This window comes from Amblyomma americanum, chromosome 4, assembly GCF_052857255.1.
Source record: "Amblyomma americanum isolate KBUSLIRL-KWMA chromosome 4, ASM5285725v1, whole genome shotgun sequence".
Taxonomy (NCBI): domain Eukaryota; kingdom Metazoa; phylum Arthropoda; class Arachnida; order Ixodida; family Ixodidae; genus Amblyomma; species Amblyomma americanum.
Window position 1 is genome coordinate 186,913,846 of NC_135500.1, and position 21,201 is coordinate 186,935,046.

At 50.8% G+C, this 21,201-nt stretch overlaps 1 protein-coding gene across 2 annotated transcripts in view; it reads left to right on the top strand.

The window, feature by feature from the left end:
* Window positions 1-21,201, top strand: part of LOC144128833 (uncharacterized) — a 265,849-nt gene that overhangs the window by 46,371 nt on the left and 198,277 nt on the right. For both annotated transcript variants that reach the window (XM_077662584.1, XM_077662586.1), the window contains exon 2: window positions 17,429-17,556. The gene's annotated coding sequence lies outside the window, so the exon portion shown is untranslated. The remainder of the gene's footprint in view (window positions 1-17,428; window positions 17,557-21,201) is intronic.

The window sequence follows — 21,201 nt, forward strand, 5'->3', positions numbered from 1 at the left end:
ATCATGCCTCGTGTTACACCGGAACTTGCGCTGTGCATTGCACATTGCCTTCTTCATTAGCTAACACTGCTATCAAACTAATATTCGCGCTTTGAGCTATGTTGCGGTAGTGACAGAAAGATGTACGCTTCATGGGTTGGCGTCGACAACGTCGTAGCAGAAACGCGGCAATGGATCATGGGCCGCCGGCGTACGTTGGGTAAATTGGTATTGACGATAAGAAAGTTGAAGACGCACATTACTGGCTCTCTGGATCAGTGGACACCTCAATCTCGCTTTCAGGTACATGGCGCTGCTGTCTACCTGCAAAACACCGTGCTTTCGCACATTATATTTCGTGCTTAGGAATGCAAAACCGCCATCCAATTTTTTGTTCATACTCTGACCTCTTGTGGCTTCTAAACCCCCCGCTTCTGTGAAAGCAGCGTATTTGTCATTAAAGCTGGGAAACTCATCTAATCAAGCCAACTTCAAATTGTGCCTTGTTGCAGTACATGCATGCCCATATGAATTACAAACACCGGAGCGCGTGTGCGTCCCTGCACTTAAACTCTGGGGTATTGCGCGATTCCTTAGAACGGTGCTCCGTAAAACAATCAAAAATGGAATAACGCTGTAGTCTCGTTGTTTGCCGTGCCTTCAGGTCCTTGTCATGGCTTTCAGGGTTTATCGAATTGTTTTTTCTTCTTCTTTTTTTACTTCGACCCTAACACTAGTGGAGTATAGCACTCCGCAACTATACCAAGAGTTGCGTGTTTGGGTATCATATACAGGAACCGCCGCTATGCCGCAACCTGACAGGAATATGGAACGCGCTCTTACGTCCACAACGTCCACGTCAGATGCCTCGCACGCTGTGCACAGGCTATTTCGAAACTCGCGTAGGCCTCTCGTCTGGCGACCGCAAACACGCAGTTCGCGCTTATAATGGATGCATTTCCTCGTGCTTCGCCGCCAGCATGCTATAGAGGCTGGGCTTCGTTCTCTTTCTGAAATGTTTATTCATATATATTACGTACCGTTTTTCTCAGGGCGCGCCGGGAAGTTCTGGATTGAGTAATACTAAAACTAACCACGCCCGAACACAAAAACGTCAGCGTCCTCTGTCGGCATCTCCGCGCGCAGCACCCCGAACACGAGGGTTGGCCGCGTATATGTATATAAAAATAGCCATGGAATAATAGCCGCTGCCGGAGCGTAGCAGCCGAGCATTAGCGAGGTGCGCTCTCTCTCGCGTTATTTCCAACACTGACGCGCGAACTCCGTTCTTCGAGATATTAATGGCGGTGAAGGATGAGTTATGAGCACGAATATTCGTGGCCGTTGCTTTAGCTATGGGACCGGGCCGGGGCTGGGTCTAGTTTATGTTCCGCCTGGTTAGAAACGGCAAAAGAGAGAAGAATGCAAGGGGAGTGCGAAGAAGGAGGGATGCCCTCTGTATGGAGCGCGATCTCTGCGCGTGATTAAGAGTGAATGAAGGAGTGTTGTCTGGGTCGTTTCGTAATCTATGGTTTGCTGCATGCGGCGTCCTGTCCTTGATTTACGACGAGCATTTGAGTTCATTCCTATCTTTTGCTTTCGGTTTTCGTTTTTTTTTTTTATAGAGGAATTTCGAAACTCGCCGCCTGATTAGAAAATTCGTGGTTACCGGTGCCTCTTCGGCGTGCCGCTGCTTTCGGGGCCTTGTAAACATGGCGCGTACGGGACGTGATGAAGCACTTGCCCCCTTGAAGCTCTTCGACGAGACTTAAAAAACGTTCGATGCAGACACGCTTACAATGACGTCGTGCCGTTGTGCAATGGCCCTGTACTTAATTAACGTGGCAGGTCATTGTTCTGAGAAATTGCGATGGCCTCTCGACACCTTTCTACCTTTGCTTTTGCAAAAGCTCCTTGACATTGATTGATCTTCATACGCATGACTTCAATTCCACGTGGAAGGCATTCGTTGCATGTACTTAGGCAACTGAGAGAATCAGAGTGCGACAAAATACTATTGCTCAATGGAAAGATAAAAGTGGACTTCACCAAAACCGAATTTTGAATAGCACGTCGAATCGCATGCTTACCACTTGCGCGCCGTGTGCATAAACAACACCTTCGCGGTAAAAATGCCTTCAAGGCGGTTTAATGGGATCGAAGAAGCTAATGCTCTCCGCTTTAGGACGAATTGAACTAATAAATTGTTCACACGTATACGTAAAACGAGTCTGGTTGAGAGAGCCCCCGACAGAGGTCAGGAAGGTAACGCCGCAGAGAAATATTGCGCTGACGGCGCGAGTGGCATCGCATCTAACGTCGACGGGTGACCGACTTATCAGGTTCATGGTCTGTGTTGCTGCTGACACGAGCTGTAAAAGGCTTTTAGCTGTCTGGGGTGATGCCAGCGGGAATTCACTCGCAAACGTTGCCAGACATGTCTGCATAGCGTATGAATTTTGTTTTATTGATTATAGATTTAATTAACAGATCCCCGCAGGGAAAGGTGTGCGAGGAATTGAATCCGGCACTTTTTGTTTACGTGCTTCGTTTAGGACCCACTTTGCTCTCCCTTTGACCGGGGTTAACTATACGTACGACGAAGTCCAGCTTGGATTAGGAAAAAAAAAAACACTCAGAAGCAGACACCACAAGCCTTTCCCTTTTCTTTCCGCTCAGCAAGCGCTTCCAGCCTTTAAAGGCGCCGCTACACCGGCGACGCGTCCCACGGGACCGTTCGAAGCGTCGTCAAGCCAGGAAGCAAGAGTGGACGGCACGCCCTTCGCCTACGCGACCTCTTGACCCGCGGTTAAAAGAGGGCCGAGTGAGGCACATCCGCCGTCGCAACGCTAGTTCGAGCCGGGAGGAAGAAGACAGAAAGAAGAGAGGAGAATAGGGCCGCCTTCATTGTCTGCCCGGCTCGTTCATTATCGCCCCAGCGCCGCTATTCGGACCGCGGGCGGGCCCAGGAGGAGACAGCGGGGGGCTCTCCTCACCGCCTTGCCCGTGTGCCTCGCGCGCCTCGGAGCCGCCGGCGTTGGTGGGCGCAACGAACGAACGAACGAACGAACGGACGAACTAACTGGAACCGGCCGGGGAGAACAGAGGAGGAGGAGGGCACGAGCAGCCCCGGGAGGAAACCGAGTCAATCCATCAGGCAAACAAAACACTTACCGCAAACAATGCCTCTTTGTCGGAGGCCCTCTTTTCTCCCCTTCCTCTCTTCTTCGAACGTCGACGTCGCGAGCGCTGCGGGAAAGGGGTCGTCATTTCGGAGTGCGCGCTGAGTTTGTGTGTGTGTGTGTGTGTGTGGGAGGGGTAGCCGATGCGGCGAGGGTTAAGCGCCGCCGACGAATTAATGACGGCGAGCGCTGCGAATGCCCTCTGGGGGGATGGGACGCCAGCGCGCCCGTGCGCCTCGCACGGCGTGTAGTACGCGCATGTCCTCGCCTTCGTCTTTCTGCCGTGATTCGAATTAGGAGCCGCCGTATCGGCTTCTCCTCGCTCGATGCCTCGCCGCTCCCATATGTGTCTGTGGTTCGCTAAAAGCTATGAACGTGTGGTTTCCCTTTTCTCACTCGTCGCGTAACTTTTCTTTCGCTATTCCTTTACCGTTGTCCGTTCGCCATCGGTAACTTCTCTCTATTGTCTTTTTTTTTTTCATCATTTGGTTTAGAGCCTTGCGCTCCTTGCAGATGTTGCTGCTCCTTCGATGCCGGCTAGATTGAAATCCCCGTTCAATCGCCCCGTGCACTACGTCCCCCATAGCGTGCGCGCTGTGTTTTGCTTTGAGCGACGCGCTCTTATCCTTGCGTAAGCTCCGCCGCCCTTTGTAATGAGTTGCGGTCTGTCCGACGTTCCGCATGCGAATCCGGCTGGTGGGAAAGCGCCCACCCGACGGGGACGGCTTATCAGTTGACAAGCCGGCGTTCGATTCGGCTGGCGTGGGATTCTCTGGCCCGATTCGACGCCACAGCGGGGCTTTCGCGTGCACGCGTAATGCTCCGCGCTACTGCGGTGGGTGCTGCAGCGCTGCCTGGCGCCGGTGGCTCGGCTGTTTTGGAAGTTTTAATAGTGCTAAGCGAAGGGGAGGGGCGTTCTGTTGTTGTACGTGACGCGGTTGGCTAAGTCGATGCTGTTTAATGCGCGTCCAACGAAACTTCTGTCGCGCTGGCGCTGGGTAAGGCGATTATTCGGCTGGATGGAAATGGCAGTCGATGGGTGCACGACTGCGCTCGGGGTACCCTTTGTTCTGCTAATCTTGCTTGTGTGACGCTGAGGAGTCATCGTGGATGGCGCGCTTCATATGCTATGCGCTAACAGCTTCGCTTATTATTTGGCCACGCAAGCCATAATGGGAATCGAGTTCCCGCCGTAAATTCCTAGCAAAGTTTCTTCACATGATAAAAAGTTCCGGTGTGTACCGAGGTGGTAAATGGCTTACGTGACGTCCACGTTTTATTTGGCTGTTTCATTTGTTTGCAGTTTCGGTATGGAATCTCTGCTACGGCCAGCTCAGCAGTTGTGCATTCAGGTGATATTGGATAAACTGAATGGAACGCCTGTATTTTTGATCACCTTCCGGGCCGGTCCGTTCGCGTCGGTTACCGAGCCTGTGAAATTTGTGAAAGTGAACGGCGTCAGGGGCGAGTGACAGTGCGTCGGTGATTAAGATGAACTATTTAAGAGCGTTTTATACTAACGTGCGTTGCCCCCAGTTTTGCTCTTGCGATTGTTACAAACACTACCAAATACATGGTATTATATCAACGGGAAAGTGAGCTGAACCTCGCTAGCTGTGCGTTACTTCTTGTGTTCCGAGCAAGCGAAGTTTTATAGTGTGGTGCTGCACTGGCTTTGCTTTGGCAGCACCCGGTTTTAAGAGCTGACCGCTTGCACGCGACTGAAGCAATTTTCGTGAAGCATAGCGAGCTCACAAATACTGCACGCATCCAAAATTCATTCGCCCTCTCTTTTGGCGTGGCTACTACCTCTTAGAGGCAGTCGAGTTGTATGTTCTCTACGCCACCGCTCCAGACGGGCATCGTAACCAGCGCTGCACATAACTAAGTTGCGCAATCAAGTGAAGAGGAGGAAGAGAAAGCTCAGAAACACGCGCGTTTTTCGTGAGAGGCAGCTCTTCGCCGGCGTCCGCCAATCTCCTTCCGCCGCTATTTTGCTCCAGCCACGAATGATACCCGCCCATACCGTCTAGTTTCTGTAGGGATGGAGCACCTACCGGAACAGGCTTCCAGCCAACAGCTCGGAATCCCGGCACCAGAAACTGAAAGGGAAGGAAAAAAACCGAAAACAATCAGGAGAGATGAACGCTGAAGCGAAACTTTCATCTCGGGGCATCCATGACGTGAAAGGAGTGACGGCGCTCTGGGAGGCCCGACACGGGGGAGGAAGAGGCGCCTCAACAAGAGACCCCATGCATTTTTTCTTGTTTCTTTAGTTTTGTTTCTCCCTTTTTGCGGAAAAAAATAAGACGCATCCCGACGCGCTAGCAGCAGCCATCCGTCACGCACGCGGCCGCTCTGGCTGCCGCACACGCTCGCGTACCCTTCCCGCGCCAAGCCGGTGCAGCGCGCGCACGCGGAAAACATCGTGCGTGCGTGGTCTTGAATCTTCTCTCTTCTTGCGCGCTGCTCTTGTGTGCAGTACAGTGCGCAGCTTCCACCAGCGGCCACCGCCGTTCGCAGCTAAGTTCAACCCCTCCCGCGCTGCCTCTTCTTCGTCCCAATAAGGCGACTTGCTCCGCCGACTTCGACGTACGTCTCATCGCGGACGTCCTCGTCGTCGCTGCACCAGCAGGAGCCGTAGGAGAACGGGAGAGCCGTCGCAGACGCAGCAGAGCGTTAAGCGTTCTCGCTCAGCCCCCCCCCCCCCCCCCCCCCCCAAACCAACCCCAGCTCAGTAGTACTTCCAAGTGCTTCCTGCCGTCTTCGTTGGCTGCCTCGGTTTCACTCACTCCCCCTCTTCTTCGTACCTCTCCCCCTCCCCCCGCTACCTTCCTCCAAGCCGTGTTCTCGCTCGGCCGACCAGCTAGCTAGCCGTGCGCAGACAGGCCTAACGGCGGTGCGCGCGAACGGAGGGGGAGGTGGCCCTGGATGACGGATGTTTTTCCCGTTGGGCCCTGACGTTTATGAAATGCGAATCCTGACGTATTGGCCCCAATATCGTGCGCTTATGGATCCGACGAGTTGGCGCGGGGCGGCGGGGGCGCGGCTGCAGTCGCTATGCTTTCGCTTCTCTCTCTCTCCCCTCCTCCTTCTAGCTCACTGTGCACTTCTCCTGCCTTGCCCCCTTGCTTTCCCCCTCCCCCTCTTTATCTCCATCTCTACAGTTCTTGTCTGGCTTTCTCCTTTCTTTTTCCTTCTTTCCCTCCCATTTGTGTACGTCTCACCAGCTGTCCTCCTCTTTCCTCTTCATCCTCCTGCTCTGCGTTCGTTCCTTTCGTCGTCTTCCGCTTTACGGCTTTCCACCGCTGGTGACTGCAGTCCCGTTTCGAAAGCCTCGGCGCCCCGAAAGCTGGCAATAAAATGACTGAGTTCATCTGACAATTTCGAAAGGGGGAAATTTTATAGCCGCGCTATACTTGTATTTATGAACGGATAGATATGGATTTCGTCGGGTCCGCCCCCCCCCCCCCCCCCCTCTTCCCAGCCAGCGGCCCGTGCCCGCTTCCGGCGTACACAGGCTCTCGTTTCCTGCGGACCGGGCGCTGTAGTAGCTGTCCGAATGTCGTTGTTTTCAGCGTAGCCATATATTACGGGCGCTTTTCTAACCCCGAGCCGCCTTATTAGGCCGGTTCCTCTTTCGCGATGGATCGCCGGCAGTTTGTCTTCTTTTCCGAGCGAACTCTGTTCTTCCTGCTCTTTTTGCGCCGAGCATGGCTGTCCACGCCGACGTGTAGAATTTTTAGCTTTGGACGAAAAGTTTGCCGTTTAATCTTCGCAAGTCTCGTTGACTTTGCGCGATTGCGTAAGGGTCTTATCGGCTTGACGTGCGCGAGCTACGCGGCTTGTGACTTCTGTCGGCCCGGTTGTGTTTGGAGCAATAAAAAATGAAGTTTAGTGCATCTTATCTAGGTTCATATCCATTCAAATAGTTTAGTCCCCCTTGGAAGCTTGATTTTTAGCACGGTCTTCCGGCTCTGCGGGACGAAATTCATATTCAATGTTTCTCTTGATTAGAGAACGAAAGAGAAAGGAAAACGCACAAACACCGCAAAGTTTTATCGGTTTGGCCCCATGAAAACGACGTCATTTATGTGTTATGCCTAGATGAGATGATAAAGAAATGCTGCTTGAGATAGTTTTTTTTTTTCTCTCGAGCTTTAGGTAATCTAGCAGAAAACCAATTCGGGTTCGCCGACCTATTCAACAACAGGGAACTGCCACCGGAAGTAATGATCGACTGTCTCACCAGGAACATTGCGTTTTATTCGTGTGCGGAAGTCTTACAGCCGGGATTGACTCTGCTTTCGGTCTCTGAGTCGCACCACGCGACCTTCGTATGCTCGCGTGATGAAACTAAAATATACGCAGATATAATAAAAAAAGGATAAATGGCTGTGGCAGGAAAAAGGCGATCGGTGAGCTGCATGCAATGTCACACATGGCTCGCCTAAACAAACGGCCTAAACGGGAGGCAGAGGAAAAAAGAAGGATGGGACTGGGAAGGGGGGGGGGGGGGGGGCGGTTGCCGAGTGCGGAATCTCTGCACTATCGCGCGCTACTGTTAATTAACGCGTAGATGAGAGTCCTCGTTAGAGAGCTGTTTATAACGGCCCCGAGGCCTGCCGCGTGCTGCGGGCCTGCCGACACCCCCTCCGCTCTCCCTCGGGCTGCCGACGGCGGCCGCTGGCTGGCTCTCGGGAGGTACGTTCCCCGCAAACGGAGAGGAAGGCCGCCGACTCTTGTGCGCGGAGGAGGAAGGGAGCGTGGTGAGAGGAGAGGATATCATTGTGTATATGTTAGCATTACTCTCCTTGTTCCAGTTTTATTCGATTTGAGTACAGTCGAACCTCGATAGCATGAAACGGTTTATAAAGAAATAATGGGTATAACGAAGGAAGGAGTGTAATAATAACAATTATAACCTTATGCTGCGAAATAGCTGCACTCCCCTCACCCCTGGTATTCGTAGTACTACGCGTGCGCACAGCACTGTCGCCGTGTTTGCCACAGGGCAGTGTTTATGGTTTATGGGGGTTTAACGTCCCAAAGCGACTCAGGCTATGAGAGACGCCGTAGTGAAGGGCTCCGGAGATTTCGACCACCTGAGGTTCTTTAACGTGCACTGGCATCGCACAGCACACGGGCCTCTAGAATTTCGCCTCCATCGAAATTCGACCGCCGCGGCCGAGATCGAACCCGCGTCTTTTCGGGCCAGCAGCCGAGCGCCATAACCACTCAGCCACCGCGGCGGCGGACGGTTTTTATTGACAAATTGCTTACGCGCAATACTTTCGAAGCCTCGTTGACTAAGTTATGACGAGGGCCCATGTTAGCCGCGCCTCCAGAAATATGTGTACGTTTTGCGAGCTAGCTTAAAACATCCCTTTTTCGTGCGCATGGAGTAGTGCTGAGATGTCTAAATTTGGTCTAAACGAAATATATATGGCCAACCTCGTTAAAACGAAACGGTTTGTAACGAAATATTGGATATAACGAAGGAATGATGATTCCCCTTGGAACCCCGGTCTACACGGGCTTGAAGAAGGTACGGCTGTAACGAAGTAATCGCCGGACACCGTTAACTTCGTTATAACGAGGGTCAAATGTAATTCTTTTCGAATCTAGTCTTCGGTTTGCAACTACTGCACACAATTCCTGTCGTCGCGCTTTAAGTCGGCGAAAAGGACGACAGGAACATTGGTAAAGAAGCTGAAGAATCGGTGTATTATACATAGATTTTTCTTGGATCGTTCAGGAGCGAAGTTATAAGCAACTAAAGGCAGATCGTACCCATCCTTCAGTTCTGTTCTGTTCAGTTCAGGTCGCTTGTTCTGAAAGCGCATCTGTATTTGCGGCTTTCCTGTCTTGCTTGCTTTCCTCACATTTTCTTCTTCTCGAATTAAGCACCTTAGTTTCGATTATTGTGTGTGGCCATTCAGGCTACGGCCACACACTTGTACGATAGCTCGAAAGCGGGCGTTTCGCGCCTCTCTTAGCGACCGCGTTTGTCTGGCTTGACAGCAGTTGATGAATGAAATCGCTCGCGCACTTTGCTTACCTGCACATTAATCCATGCCGAACTGCTCTCAGGGTTCATATTTAGGGAGGGGCTCCACGGTACTTCGATAAGACTGTAAACATTCGCATATATCTTTATTATTATTCTGTCTGCCGTTTATTATAATAAAGCTATTTGAGCTAATTGTGAATGGGCACCTTGTTGAATAAATTGAGGTTAGATTATCAAGCGTACCATCATGAAAGGACGCACTTCGAGACCGCTATCTGCGATGTACCATTCAGGATAAAAAAAGAAAACAAAAATCAGGATGCGAGTCAGGATTAAAAACAAAAATAAAAAAACGCAATAAACTTATAGACGCGCGCACATGCACGCGACGGAGAGGAAAAAATTGAGCTACACTCGCCGAAAACATTGAATCGAATATTAGCGCTTCGTTTGGCACAAACCTAAACCGTAAGCGCGTGATGCTTTGACGTACTGTTAGGTTGCGTTGTTCTCTCACAGCGCTGCAACCAGCCAGGCTAAGTATGGAGTGGCGGGCGCTTACGCAGCTTTCACCGACTGAATGGCTTGGCACTGACCTTTTATTTGTTTTTATATTCTAGGCCGTCTGTTGCTCGCTTCTTCTATGGAAGGGTTTGAGTGTTTCGCATAGCTTACGTACGCGCTTACGGCTGTCTTGCCCACACCCGTTCTCTTCACATGCACCGCGCGGAACATTCGACGTGCTACTCACTTTGGAGAACGCTTTTTTGCTAAGTTTAATTGGCTAAGTTGTCTATGTATGGAAGGAAGCCCATCTTTGAGCCATGTGTTAGTGATGTTCGTTTGTGTGTGTACAGGACAAGAACTGCGTGTTCTGTGCATTAGAATCTCCCGCGAGAGGCGAGTGCCAGTCAGTGGGTGCGTGGACATCTCATTGTAATAAGACATCAGGACCTCCCATTTGCACCTTACCTCTCCCTTTCCTTCCCTTCCCTTTCCCGCATGCGGAGTAGCAGCAGGCCTGGTTGGTGTTTCCGTCGGCCGACACTCCGCTTAATGTCAGTTCCGCCTTTACAAGATTGCAGCCTACGTAACGTGACAACAGCGCAGAGAAAGCCCACTCCTCGTCTGCGGTTTGTGTTCCTGGATGACTGAGGGCAACGCGGGAGGGCAACGCGCGAACACAGCTTAACTGAACTGGCTACCGTCCCGGTACGACTTAGCTGGCCGTGGCTTACGTGTAAAAAAAAACAACTAAATAAGGCAGAAAATACTTTCTTATTTCGACACCAGAAGTCGTTACTGCGGTTTGCGTTCGTGTTTGCATACGTCAAACTAAAAGCGCCAGTGTGACACAGCGTAACGTCCCCTGAAGTGCTTGCGTGCAGCTTTAGCGTACGTAAGCACTTGTACGCTATACTAAAACTGCTTATCGTCTCTCTCTCTCTCTCTCTCTCTCTCTCGCGCGCGCGCACCCTAACTAACAGCCGGACGTCAGCTCCGTTTAGCGCGACTCCTCTCTCGCACATGCGTCTTCTTGCAGCTCTCGGTCAACGGCGCGGGCACCCGCGCCGTTATTCGCCGCGGGCCGTGGTTACTTCGTTCGCGAGAACGCTGTTTGCGTTTTGTGCCGGCGTGCGCCAGCGCTCTGTTTACGCGACCCGGGCGGCCGCTTCGGCCCGTCGACTCCGCTCTGTCGTCGACGTCGTCCTAGCTGCAGCAGCCCATTGCGCGCTGGGCTTCTACTGCCCCGCCGACGAACAACCACGCCGCGTCTGCACCGCTTTTATTTTTCTTTGAGCTAGCGTCTCTTTGTTTGTGTCCGTAAATCCGTGCAGCATTGCGCAAGCTGCGTACATGTTCTCGGGCAGTTTTGTTTGTAGTTCGCATAGCTGCTGCACACAGGGATGAACGCTGCGCGATTGGCTGGCCCCCGTGCACTCGTGAATCACGACTTTCAGGTTGTATGAAAAGCTAGGCCCCGTCCAACCTCGAATTGTTCTTAGGTAAGTTCAAAGAGCTTTGCGAATCCGACGTCCGGTTACCACGCTTGCAACTAGTTCGTCGGCGATCTGTACAAATCTGTGTCTGTGTCTGCTGACATTTCCTACAGAGACAACACTCAGCGACTGTTTGTACACTTTCGAGCGTTTTCTAAGCGTGACACGACACCTAGCCTCAATGACATCGCTCGGATTTTGTGCGGCCTGCTTTAATATACCGCCTAGAGACGATTAGTATTGCACTGTACACGCATTGTTTGTACGGTAAATAACAACCGATATACATATACGACATACAAGCAATGTCTTTACGGTACAGACAGTCGTCAGGTAAGAGTCGCGCCAGACCTAGCCTCGACCATGATGCACGGTATTTGGGCAGCAGTCTAGTGCGGTAGCAGCGCAGACAGCAGCCTCGCTGGCGAGCTGGAAGCTTTCAGGCGTTTTTTTTTTCTTCGCTGCATCTTCTGTGTGTTCGGCGACTCCTGTGCACGTTGCAAGCGCAGACGGGGTCGTTCCGCGTCGCTCCGTTGCACTCCGAGCGCAGACGCCAGACCGTTCACTCGCTTGCGCGCCTGCCGCATAAATGTAAATCTTTTGTCGCCTTCCCGGCAGTGCTAGCAGTGGGCGCCTTTGTGGTTTCTATTTCCGTACTGTTGTTAGGCGCAAAGATGTCCAGCTAAAACAAAGCAGTAGTGGATGTGTTTCTTGCTTGCGGCTTTTGTCGGGGGGCTTTCTGCTGTAGCCGCTTTCAGTACGCTCTTAAAGTCTTCCGGCTTTTGATTCTTGAGGTCTTGTTTTATCTCTACTATTTTGGACAGTCCTGGTAGTTTTCAAGGGGTACGTGCACCGACGTTCTCTGTTCCAGCAGTCTAATGGTTGCTGTGACGTCACAAGGAGGTTTGAGTAAGCATGATGCATATTAAGACTGCGATGTAATAGCTGTTTATTCACTCGCTGTCTTGCCGACTTCTGGAACAGGCTGACGTGCGTAAGAGTTGGAGCTAAATAAAATCACGGAACGGAACAGCAGGGATTTTAGTATGAGTGTGAAAGTGGGCTTGGACATCCAGGCCTTAGGGAGGCAGATAGGCTATGGTCTCTTAGACGAAGGCAAGTCCTCTTTTAGAAATGTTGGCAAGCACCCGGAGACCCCCCCCCCCCCCCCCCCCCCCCCTATTTACTTTGTGTTGTCGAGAAACACATCCACCTACCCTCCCTGTACCATGAACTTATGATCCGTTAGGCTGGCAGGGTGGATTCCAATGGATAGAAAACGTAGCAGGGAACTGTAGGTAGGGAGTAGGGAAAATGAAATGAAGAAAATCTGCGGGGACAGGGGCTGACGCAGGGCGCGACTAAATTTAGGTGGAGAGGAGAGGATGTCGCCTTGATGGGTGCGTATCTGGATACGCACTGCGTCTGGTTACCTCAGCCGCGCGAAAACCAGTGGCGCAAACTTGCCTAGTTTTGCAGACCGGCGCACCCGTCCACCGAAATCAGTACCGTTAGTCTCGCACAGTTTGCGCAACCCCAAGTGCACCGCGGTAAAGTGTAGGGCCGCACCTGACCGCCTTCTGCACCGCGAAACGACGTGGAACAGCAGCACACGGCCGTTTGGGGCCCCTCCTCGTTGTTCGCTTCCTTTGTTCTTCTCAATCACCCTTTATGAGCCCACTCAATTTGCCCCGACCTGCGTGCAGCAGCGCCCCAGTGCTGGGCTCCTCTTTGTGGGGGGCCATTCCTCCGGTAGACCTTCCATCATTCCTCCTGCATCTACTTCCTCTCCTCATCTCTCTCTCCCTCGGCGTCTCGTCGGCAGGAGCGGGTTGTTTGTGCGTGGCGGCCACTGGCCTCCTGCGCATTGATTCGCGGCCGAGATGATTGGCTTTCGAAATCGACCGAATCGGGGCAGCAGCAGCGCTGCAGCAAGGCGCCGAAGAGGGGAGGTCGTCGTTCCCCGGGCGCCTGAGCGCCCCTGTGTGTGTGCGTGCGTGTGCGGGGTTCTTCGGCGTTCCTTAACCGCTCGTTTCCCCGGTGATTGGGACTTTCTCCACTCGAGTCGTTCGTTCCCGAGTTCCTCTGCGCTTCGGCGTCGATCGCGGCCGCTAAGATAACGAGATGCCCCAGCGACAGAAGAGGAGAGGCGAGGGCATCGACGGCCTGCTTGTATGCGTACTACGGTGGAGGGGTTCAGGAAGATGAGGAGGAGGGATGGTACGCTGGCAGGGAAAAGCTTGTGCGAGAAACGGGGCTTTGTTCGCCGGTGATCGCCTTATGGATTAGTAGTGCGAAAAGCTTGGTTTTGTTGACGCAAGTCTATGGTGGTGATTATCACGGTCATGAAGGTGACGACACAAACATCGTTCAGTTCAATCGAAGCAATCAATCTTTACTGCAAGTCCACACTGGGGTTTGAGTAGTTGAGCGCCGTACACAAATTAAGAAACAGCACAGAAAATCGCGGTAAAATAAACAGTGAAAACAACATGATGTTCAATAATAAAATAATAATAAAGTGACATGAAGAAGAACAGCGCCGCGACTGATTGCTCGCACCCGCAGCGCAGAAAAAAAAAAAAGCAATGATAGCATGGAATTTGGTGGAGCGCGGTCTCAGACATAGTAAGAAGAGGTCTTTTGCTGAAAAAATCTTGCCCAACTCGTGGTATTGAGCTGCAGAGTCCGTATGTGCCCGTTTCTTTATTGGGTTTTCGGTCCCCTCGTGCTCGCGTGTGGCAATCGCTGGTTTGTTTGTTTTTTTTCTTTACATGTTCATTTTCTCTAGTGTTCATATGACCAGCATGTTCACTTTTCTAATAAAACGTTGCAGCCGAGAGATGAGTGTTTTTGCCCGTGACATTCACTGTTGCCCCTTGCCTTGTGCGGTGTCACTGGTGTGCATTGTCCTCCGAAAATGAAAGGACCAAAACAGATCGACTTTCGGTGTTTCCGTGTATTGGCAACACGCAGACCCATATACACGCGCCGCCGTGACTGATGAACGAGAGCTTTCGGGCCAGCTAGCAGAAATAGGCACGCCCGCTACATGGTCTCGCACGTGCGCAGAACAGCGTATCGTACAAGGACGGCGACGCGTTCTATTCACGTTCCTCAGCGAGCACGCCCGTAGCTTCACATTGCGCTCCGTTCCACCATGCCTGATCATCAACACGTTCCGCACGTCCGCGGCAGGGACTTCGCCCGTTCCCAAATCCTCGAGGCCCGGCTTCCCTTCGCCCACGCTGCAACGGCGGCAAGGACGTGAGCCCGTCTCGCGGACCCGGGATTCGGAGGCGGCGATGCTATGGCGAGACACTGTCGCCTCCGCAGCTCAGCCGCTCTTTCCTCTTCCCTGGAGCCTTTCTCGCAGTCCGTGCGCGCTACGCCGAGCGAAAACAGGGCCGCCGGAAAGCCTTTTTGGCCGCGTTCTGAGACGCGCCTGGGGAGCGCTCAAGGCCAACCTGGTCGACGTGACTCGCACGGCCGAGCGCCGGATCGGCGGAGGAGCCCTTCGTTCTTTCTTTCCCTCGCTGTGAGCCCCGCCGTCGCCGCGGCATTGGACGCCCCGCTGAGAAACGTCGCTGTCTTGCCACTACCCTCTGCTTTCTCTGCGGGTTCTGGGTGGCTCTGTCTCCGCGCAAGCTCCGCGGGCGTCCGTTTTATGGAGAGAAGTGGCGTCTCCCGTATTCTCAGTCGCCGCAGTCGATATTGCTGCCGTCCCTGTCGCGTCCTGTTCATTATCGTCTCTCGCGCTTCTTTCTCTTATCTTTTGCTGCTCCCGTTCCTTCTCAGTGGAGGAGTACGCGGTACAAGAGTATCAAACAATTGCAGTTGGGCTCAAGACAAAAGAACGCGCTGCGAGCCTGCGGATGCTGCGGTTCGTACTAATTAACTTGATTTTGTGAACGTGTTGGGACAGTGATGACTAATCCGGGCTGTTGTGTGCCGCGGCGACTACAATGACACTATGGTGCCAGGGAACGGAGAAATTCAGCTCCTTGTGGTATCGCATTTTTGTTTTTTGTTGTTTTTGAGTATCCGCACTTGTCCTTCGTACGAATTTCCGTATTCCCATCTGGACTCTCTGTATTGCTCTGATTCTGCATAAGCTGTTTTTTTTTTCATTTCTCAGATGTGTGCTGATTACATTGTTTTGAGCCCCACAGCTGTATCAACCTTCCGCAATGAGTGACACGGGTTGTTCTTAATCACTTCATATTCCGAATAAGGTATAACGACAAAACAAAATGAACTATGCCATTCTCCTGCGCTGCATGATTACCCGTCCTTTGTATTCTCAGCAACGGAATATTCTCACAAGGAAAATGAGAGATTGAGGAGTAATATATTGCTGCTAGCTTCCTTTTCTGTCTTCTGATCGGACGCGTGACTCTCGAGCATGCATAGCAATATCAGTAAAATGCTTGTACTTCCGAACCGTATCTTAGTCTGGCGGGAGACCTGGCTAGCGTTATTGATTTAATCAGCGCTCTGTATTGCCAAATAAGAGGAAAGAACAATGTGGACTACATTATCTTCTGCTGCCCGTATTACTATTATATACTGCTTTTCTCTGTCGTCCCTTGCCTTTTGTGCTCTTCTAGCATTCAAGTCTCCTTGCGTTCGTTAGGATGGGCTGTAAAATAAATAAGGAAAATAGTGCCGAGACAGGTCCCCGTACACTGAGAGTTAAACATTGCCGGTCAGAATCAAAACTATGCTGGGAGGCTCAATTCAGTGTCATTTATTCACTGGTCTCTGCAGAAGCAGTGTCATTTTACATTTTATTCGCGTACTTGTCCATAAGGCTGAAGCTGTATTGATTTTGCGGCCACTTTAATATGACGCGCTAGGAAGACACAGCGGATGACGAAAAGGGCCCAGGCAGAATTATTGTCCCGAGATTAATTTTGACGATACCACCGATAATATTGCACTGAACAGAGCTAATCAAATTCTTTACTGTTTGCTTCGCCAGTTCTTTATTGCCGCTTTCACTCTCCCCGTCTACATTCGGACAAGGAGAGGGATGGATTTATCTTGGACACACAAGCGTTAAGGAAAAAGCTTTGGTCGGTGGCGAACTCAAAACGTACCCGTATACTAAGGTCACTTTGAGGAATAATAATAATAATATTAATAATAATAATAATAATAATAATAATAATAATTGGTTTTTGGTGGAAAGGAAATGGCGCAGTATCTGTCTCATATATCGTTGGACACCTGAACCGCGCCGTAAGGGAAGGGATAAAGGAGGGAGTGAAAGAAGAGAGGAACAAATAGGTCCGTAGTGGAGGGCTCCGGAATAATTTCGACCACCTGGGGATCTTTAACGTGCACTGACATCGCACAGCACACGGGCGCCTTAGCGTTTTTCCTCCATAAAAACGCAGCCGCCGCGGTCGGGTTCGAACCCGGGAACTCCGGATCAGTAGTCGAGCGCCCTAACCACTGAGCCACCGCGGCAGGGCGCGAACGCAGGATCATTGTGGCGGGCGCTTTATTTTGGTCTCGCGTCTGCTTGTTTGAATGAACAAGTCTTTTTCGTGTCCTTTATCTTTTTATTGTATTTATTTATATTTCTTTATTGTCTACGTGTTGAGGGTGCGTTCTAAAGGTATGTGTTACGGATTGGGAGCGCTTCAGTAATTCTCCATGTTCTCGCCTGTTAATAAAAACCAACGCATAATAAGCGTTTTTTACTTGTTCGATTCGTTACGGAGGGTATTCTGTTCATCTATTGACTAAAGTAAAAATTTAAGCATTGTTTTCGTGCGCTTACCTTCTCATAGCGGCTTCCCGCTGGAATCTGTATAAGAAAACCATTGCAGTTTTTCCGCATCCCTCATTCTTACCGCTTCGCTTGCAGTTATTCTCATTAAGGGGCTCCCATTAACCTGCGCCATATCTGCGCCATTGAACATCCTCATGAGGTGAAGCGATATAGCTAGCGGGACAGATAATGTCAGATAACGGGGGAAAAAAAGAGGAGAAAAGGGAAAAGGGGGAGGGGGTTGGAGGGCATAGATGCCCTCCTATTTATTCGTGGAGTACTTCTGTATTAATAAAAGAAAGCATGAAGTTTATACGCAAGTTTATAATATTTAACAATGTGCCGAAGTCTGCACGGACGTTTAAGAATAAGAGTGTGCAAGTCTAACGTATAAGGCATTGTTTTTAGCCTCGCTACTTTAGTATCAGCCTGTGCGGCAGCTGAGCGATATCATGGACGGTTCATTTTGCAGGTCGAGCACGTGCAACAACAACTTGGCTTCTCGCCACCTGTGTCACCGCAGCCACCTGCCGCATCCCCGCTAGCGACGCGACTGCTTCCGGTCCGCGCCCGTCGTCTGCGCTACAGGGACGCCGTCCGGTAAGCCACAGTTCCCTCGTGTTTCTATTGTCACTTGTCGAGGTCCTTCCCTTCGTTTCAACGCAAGACCTCGTTGTAGTTTTCTTGCTTCTAAGGACTGGAACTATTAACCTTGTTGACGACGTTCCTATGGATGTATGGGCCCGGTACTTTCCAAGAGCTATAGGGGACATCTGCGGGACACCGGCTCGTCAAGAAGACTAGAAAGGGCGGCTCCGCGCGGTGTGTTTTGACTAGGCACCTCGACTATACGGCCGCTCCGCGTGTCAAGGCTTCTTGTCATCGCCGCAGAGGCTGTGCTCGCTTTGTCTTATGCTATGCCATTCTTCCGCTGACAGGCTTTGTTCCCTGATCAAGACGTATGGCGGCGGCGCCCGCAGCTCCCTCTCTCTCTCTCTGCCCAGCGCGCGCAGTAACGCCGAGGTGCACTCCGTCTCCCCGTCAGCCGGGGCGATTGTCTGGCCTGCCGTCAGTCACTGGCTCGGCGGCCGAGTGCACTGCATTCTCCTTCGTGGCCGGTGACTCCGCTGGCACGGTTCCTTACCAGCCCGTTGTCGTCTAGTTAGCGGTGGGCAGAAGCGCGACAGAGGCGATGCTTCACGTTTAGCCCCGGCGGTAACGCTGATTGAGAGGCTTCTGCCGAGCGTGCGTAAGCCGTCGTGCGCCCAGAACATTGGCGCGTGAGAAAGCCGGTGTGGACTTTCTCCCTTCTGCTTTACTCGGAGAGTTTCTTAACCGCTTAGCGCTTATTTACCAGTGATAGTTTAGTGGTACGGGTGAGGTCTCTCTTCTTAGGCCTCACTCTACTGCCTACCTACCTATAGGAGCAGAGTTCGAGATGGAGTAACGTACAATCAGAAAAGTACATTAAATGCCAAATAACCAAGAAAAAATTAGCGATTGTTAATGGTTGCAAATTACGACAGCAGATTACAACTCACAAAAAAAAAATGGAGGAGACACTTATAAGCTCTGTCTTAAGGATATGACGCGGTAGCGTTAATGAGTTAATGCATATATATATGCAGAATTGGTCATTCTAAACATTACACTCATGTGTCCCTGGGCGTCCTCATACCATTCCTCAGGCCATGGTGCAGCGGTTAGGGGATGTGCCACTGCCCTGTGATGGCAGGTGCTGCCACCGGTGGGTCTTGTGCGACCCAAGTTAATCTTCCCGAGGAACTGTCAATCAACCATTAATTTAACTTACCTGCCAGGGCGGTTAGTTTGCTACAGTCCGGTGGTTAGGTTGTGAAGACTTAACGTTACGTGACCTAGCTTGCCCACCTAGGTTGATTCTCCGGAGGTGGCTGCCTGAGCCACCCTACACCACCCTGTTTATTTTCTGCGAAACGGGGCCTTTAACGCTATCGAGTTAAAAGAAAATAAATTCCACTCACTGAACATACGCAGTCCAGGCTAAGCGAAAAAGCAAAACGAACAGCGTTACTGTCATTAAATTCGGATATCAATGCGGTCGGTTGCAATTGCGTTTGTTGAAAGTTCGGGGGATTATGTTCTTAGGTAATGAATTCCAGTCAGTCTTTCAGCTATAATACCAACAGCTTTATTCCTGCCCAGAGCGGGTCAGCTTTTAAGCGCGGCTTAGTTTTAATAAAAACCAGAAAGAGTCCTGGCTTGGAGGTAAATATTATTGCCTACCTTGGCGTAATCTGATTGCACTTGGTAGTCGTTGCTTCTTCATTCACGTTTGCAGACCTTTCGCATCGAAGTGGCTTCAGCCGTTAACTGAGTCACATACTTTATTCTCTTGCTTCATGATATGTTTCTATAGCGTTCGTCGCTAACGACACTTAAAGGAGTATAGGCACCTAACCGTTGGGTGCGTGTTTTCTTGTCTTTAATGTTACGTAAGGCATTATTGTACATGGATTACCACCTGGTATTTTCCTACGACCGCTAAGTAATTCATAATCGCATTTCTTTCTCGTGTTGTTTCGGTTTCGGTTTCAACAGCCGAATGAGTACCTTGACATCAGCGTGTACTTCCAGGTAGCGTGAGGCATGAAAAAACTGCAATATAATCGCTGTTTTCACATTCGTTGTCATTCCGGCTCTTGAGGAAGGCTGGCTTCAGCGCTGCAGTAAATTAAAATGATGAGGCAGAAATTATATGGACGTTTTTCCATTCCTCACGTGACACAAAAGCGCTCTTTGACGTCACAGCCATTGTTCGGCTGTTGAAACGGAAACAGAAACAGCATGACAGAAAAGAATTCGATTATAAATGGTCTAGTGGCCGTAGGCGAATATCGCATGATGCTTCATGCGTAATAGCGTCTTCCGCATCATTGTAGAAAAGAATACATGCCACTAAAATTAGGTGTCTATACTCCTTCAAAAGTGCAGCATTTTCACTGCATACATATGAATTATCCTACAAAGCAGTATAAAGGGAGTAAACAGTCCTCTAGCACGCTCCCTTTTAGAGGCATGGTATGCTGCCCAAGTCCCGGTGTGGATTTCGATCGCTATGTATATGGAATGCTTACTACTGACAATGGAGGCATGCTCCCACCTCAAGCGTAGTAACTTGATTTAGTTAGCATTGAACGGAGACTTTTAGGCGCAACACCAGAGGCATTTAGGTCAGAATTAGGGGAGATTGAAATCTCAGTTAAAATCCTTGAACCGCAAGAACTTCACGTTTTGAAGAAGGAGCCGGCTTCCGACGCCAACGGTAATTGTTCCGTATTTTTAGTGAAATCTACCCCGGGGCTCGGGCAAACATGCCCTGCTTCTATTAGAATAATTCGTATTTACAGTGTCAGGTTACCGCTCCACATGCTGCTTGCAAAACAGACTGCAATTCTAGACACCGATCATTATCATCATCATCAGCCTAGACACTAAACGTAGGCATAGCTCGCAGGTAGTCTGGCGGACGGATTTAATGAATCTGTCACGTACGTCTTGCTTTTTTTTTGTAGGCGGAAATTCCACCCCTCCCAGAAAAAAAAATATGAAAAAGCTGGGAATTCCCATTTGACTGGGGTCCCATTAGCAGCAAAGCCTACAAGCTTCGCGTATAGCTCGGCTGGGACCAGTCCTGCCAGTTTTTATTGAGAGTAAGTTTATTCTGTATCAGTTCAAAGCGACGAAAAGCCTTATTGTAATCCAACCCGCACACTCCGACCTTCTCTCTATTGGTCAGTGCCATATTCAGTGATATCAGTCCGTGTAAGTTGCTACCTCAAGGTAGACCTGAACTACCGAAAATGCGCCGTGACATGCATTGACGTATACTCGCATCGAATCTCAAAAACACATTTCACTTAACGCACTCTCGAAGCATGTCGTATGCTATCGAGTGGAAATTGCGGGAACAAATGGACGGAACAAACCCACGGCAGTGCTTTCACTGCCTCGACGCGCGTTTTTATCTCTATGCATCCACTCCACCCGGCTTCCTGTACCTTGCTGAGTGAGAGGACTATAAAGGAAGATAGTAAGGGAAAACAAAAACTCGCCGAGTTGCCAGAACCGGCCGGCTTCCCTCATCGTCAGTTCATCCTGGCTAGCTCGCTATATACAAGCTTGCGTGGGCGCTTGAGAACGCCGCTCGCTAAATCGCGGATACGCGCCGCCGCTCTCATCTTTGGCCGGCGCGCGCGTATGCGC